The sequence below is a fragment of the Tachypleus tridentatus genome, unplaced genomic scaffold (genome assembly GCF_004210375.1).
Source record: "Tachypleus tridentatus isolate NWPU-2018 unplaced genomic scaffold, ASM421037v1 Hic_cluster_2, whole genome shotgun sequence".
Lineage (NCBI taxonomy): Eukaryota > Metazoa > Arthropoda > Merostomata > Xiphosura > Limulidae > Tachypleus > Tachypleus tridentatus.
The window spans coordinates 66,310,576-66,314,957 of record NW_027467782.1 but is presented as its reverse complement, the minus strand read 5'-3'; the positions used below and the strand labels follow the sequence as shown (position 1 = coordinate 66,314,957).

The window sequence follows — 4,382 nt, the reverse complement described above, 5'->3', positions numbered from 1 at the left end:
GTATCTGATCGCCTTCGAACCTCTAACTTTCGTTCTTGATTAATGAAAACATTCTTGGCAAATGCTTTCGCAGTAGTTCGTCTTGCGACGGTCCAAGAATTTCACCTCTAGCGTCGCAATACGAATGCCCCCGTCTGTCCCTCTTAATCATTACCTCGTGTTCCGAAAACCAACAAAATAGAACCGAGGTCCTATTCCATTATTCCATGCACCATTATTCAGGCGTTTCGCCTGCTTTGAGCACTCTAATTTTTTCAAAGTAAACTTGCCGGCCACCCAAGACACTCAATCAAGGGCACCGAGGGAAAACCGGCAGGATGTTTAGGCCAGGAAGTAACCGCCAAAGCGGACCCCCTGTCTAGAACTGAGATCCAACTACGAGCTTTTTAACCGCAACAACTTTAATATACGCTATTGGAGCTGGAATTACCGCGGCTGCTGGCACCAGACTTGCCCTCCAATAGATCCTCGTTAAAGGATTTAGAGTGTACTCATTCCAATTACGGGGCCTCGATAGAGTCCCGTATCGTTATTTTTCGTCACTACCTCCCCGTTCTGGGAGTGGGTAATTTGCGCGCCTGCTGCCTTCCTTGGATGTGGTAGCCGTTTCTCAGGCTCCCTCTCCGGAATCGAACCCTGATTCCCCGTTACCCGTTACGACCATGGTAGGCGCATAACCTACCATCGACAGTTGATAAGGCAGACACTTGAAAGATGCGTCGCCGGTGCTAGACCGTGCGATCAGCCAAAAGTTATCCAGAGTCACCATCATTTGCGGACCGAGGTCCGATTGGTCTTGGTCTAATAAATGCGCTCGTCCCGTGAGGTCGGAGCTTTGTTGCATGTATTAGCTCTAGAATTACCACAGTTATCCAAGTAGGAAAGTACGATCTAAGGAACAACGGCTGGATAATGAGCCATTCGCGGTTTCACCTTATTTCGGCATGTACTTAGACATGCATGGCTTAATCTTTGAGACAAGCATATGACTACTGGCAGGATCAACCAGGTATCTTTTCTCGTTCGGTGCAAGCCACCCGCTCCAACGGCGAGTAGAAACACCACTCTCGAATCGGCAGACGCGTGGCTAGATACACGCCTGCCGTTCTCTGTCTACTTCGTGTCACCAATCACGAGACAGACCTCTTACACACTCTAGAGTACGAGTTCTCCAAAACAACAGTTCCGATAAAACGAAACAAACTAGGGCGTATCAGGAAGAACCGACCTTCGGAGGACAGCTCAACCCACACTAAGCTATATCGAAAATGATGCATATTCCGATGTCTCGGCATGGTTACCCGAAACTCGTCGCATCAGCAGTGGGAACAGAACGTCTTTCGTAACAAAAGACAATCGTTAATCGCTCGGATTAACTCGTACGCGTGCGGTCGAACGCACGTACTGCTTTTATCCCCGCTCGGACCGAGAGGGAAAGGGAAACAGTCACCGTTATTGACGTGCCCCGTGAAAGGGAAGGGGCGCTCGGACCCTTGGTTTGACAAGCTGAAATTCAACGGCTCGTGCAGAGCACGCTGCGGGTCCAGCATCCCTTGTGTCTCTGACTGAGACCGGCTAATCGCTCGGATTAACTCGTAGGCGTGCGGTCGAACGCACGTACTGCTTTTATCCCCGCTCGGACCGAGAGGGATAGGGAAACAGTCACCGTTGTTCACGTGCCCCGTGAAAGGGAAGAGCCGCTCGGACCCTTGGTTTGACATGCTGAAATTCAACGGCTCGTGCAGAGCACGCTGCGGGTCCAGCATCCCGTGTCTCTCTGACTGAGACCGGCTAATCGCTCGGATTAACTCGTAGGCGTGCGGTCGAACGCACGTACTGCTTTTATCCCCGCTCGGACCGAGAGGGAAAGGGAAACAGTCACCGTTGTTCACGTGCCCCGTGAAAGGGAAGAGCCGCTCGGACCCTTGGTTTGACATGCTGAAATTCAACGGCTCGTGCAGAGCACGCTGCGGGTCCAGCATCCCGTGTGTCTCTGACTGAGACCGGCTAATCGCTCGGATTAACTCGTAGGGTGCGGTCGAACGCACGTACTGCTTTTATCCCCGCTCGGACCGAGAGGGAAAGGGAAACAGTCACCGTTGTTCACGTGCCCCGTGAAAGGGAAGAGCCGCTCGGACCCTTGGTTTGACATGCTGAAATTCAACGGCTCGTGCAGAGCACGCTGCGGGTCCAGCATCCCGTGTGTCTCTGACTGAGACCGGCTAATCGCTCGGATTAACTCGTAGGCGTGCGGTCGAACGCACGTACTGCTTTTATCCCCGCTCGGACCGAGAGGGAAAGGGAAACAGTCACCGTAAATAACATGCCCCGTGAAAGGGAAGGGCCGCTCGGACCCTTGGTTTGACATGCTGAAATTCAACGGCTCGTGCAGAGCACGCTGCGGGTCCAGCATCCCGTGTGTCTCTGACTGAGACCGGCTAATCGCTCGGATTAACTCGTAGGCGTGCGGTCGAACGCACGTACTGCTTTATCCCCGCTCGGACCGAGAGGGAAAGGGAAACAGTCACCGTTGTTCACGTGCCCCGTGAAAGGGAAGAGCCGCTCGGACCCTTGGTTTGACATGCTGAAATTCAACGGCTCGTGCAGAGCACGCTGCGGGTCCAGCATCCCGTGTGTCTCTGACTGAGACCGGCTAATCGCTCGGATTAACTCGTAGGCGTGCGGTCGAACGCACGTACTGCTTTTATCCCCGCTCGGACCGAGAGGGAAAGGGAAACAGTCACCGTAAATAACATGCCCCGTGAAAGGGAAGGGCCGCTCGGACCCTTGGTTTGACATGCTGAAATTCAACGACTCGTGCAGAGCACGCTGCGGGTCCAGCATCCCGTGTGTCTCTGACTGAGACCGGCTAATCGCTCGGATTAACTCGTAGGCGTGCGGTCGAACGCACGTACTGCTTTTATCCCCGCTCGGACCGAGAGGGAAAGGGAAACAGTCACCGTTATTAACATGCCCCGTGAAAGGGAAGAGCCGCTCGGACCCTTGGTTTGACATGCTGAAATTCAACGACTCGTGCAGAGCACGCTGCGGGTCCAGCATCCCGTGTGTCTCTGACTGAGACCGGCTAATCGCTCGGATTAACTCGTAGGCGTGCGGTCGAACGCACGTACTGCTTTTATCCCCGCTCGGACCGAGAGGAAAGGGAAACAGTCACCGTAAATAACATGCCCCGTGAAAGGGAAGAGCCGCTCGGACCCTTGGTTTGACAAGCTGAAATTCAACGACTCGTGCAGAGCACGCTGCGGGTCCAGCATCCCGTGTGTCTCTGACTGAGACCGGCTAATCGCTCGGATTAACTCGTAGGCGTGCGGTCGAACGCACGTACTGCTTTATCCCCGCTCGGACCGAGAGGAAAGGGAAACAGTCACCGTAAATAACATGCCCCGTGAAAGGGAAGGGCCGCTCGGACCCTTGGTTTGACAAGCTGAAATTCAACGACTCGTGCAGAGCACGCTGCGGGTCCAGCATCCCGTGTGTCTCTGACTGAGACCGGCTAATCGCTCGGATTAACTCGTAGGCGTGCGGTCGAACGCACGTACTGCTTTTATCCCCGCTCGGACCGAGAGGGAAAGGGAAACAGTCACCGTAAATAACATGCCCGTGAAAGGGAAGGGCCGCTCGGACCCTTGGTTTGACAAGCTGAAATTCAACGACTCGTGCAGAGCACGCTGCGGGTCCAGCATCCCGTGTGTCTCTGACTGAGACCGGCTAATCGCTCGGATTAACTCGTAGGCGTGCGGTCGAACGCACGTACTGCTTTTATCCCCGCTCGGACCGAGAGGGAAGGGAAACAGTCACCGTTATTGACTTGCCCCGTGAAAGGGAAGAGCCGCTCGGACCCTTGGTTTGACATGCTGAAATTCAACGACTCGTGCAGAGCACGCTGCGGGTCCAGCATCCCGTGTGTCTCTGACTGAGACCGGCTAATCGCTCGGATTAACACGTAGGGTGCGGTCGAACGCACGTACTGCTTTTATCCCCGCTCGGACCGAGAGGGAAAGGGAAACAGTCACCGTTATTGACTTGCCCCGTGAAAGGGAAGAGCCGCTCGGACCCTTGGTTTGACATGCTGAAATTCAACGACTCGTGCAGAGCACGCTGCGGGTCCAGCATCCCGTGTGTCTCTGACTGAGACCGGCTAATCGCTCGGATTAACACGTAGGCGTGCGGTCGAACGCACGTACTGCTTTTATCCCCGCTCGGACCGAGAGGGAAAGGGAAACAGTCACCGTTATTGACTTGCCCCGTGAAAGGGAAGGGCCGCTCGGACCCTTGGTTTGACAAGCTGAAATTCAACGACTCGTGCAGAGCACGCTGCGGGTCCAGCATCCCGTGTGTCTCTGACTGAGACCGGCTAATCG

General features: G+C 54.6%; 1 non-coding gene across 1 annotated transcript in view; it reads right to left on the bottom strand.

The window, feature by feature from the left end:
- Positions 1–1,012, bottom strand: part of LOC143243474 (small subunit ribosomal RNA) — a 1,807-nt gene extending 795 nt beyond the window's left edge. Inside the window, exon 1 of the ribosomal RNA XR_013024600.1 lies at positions 1–1,012. This exon is cut by the window's left edge and continues 795 nt beyond it. This is a non-coding gene — a ribosomal RNA (small subunit ribosomal RNA).
- Positions 1,013–4,382: the final 3,370 nt, after the last annotated feature.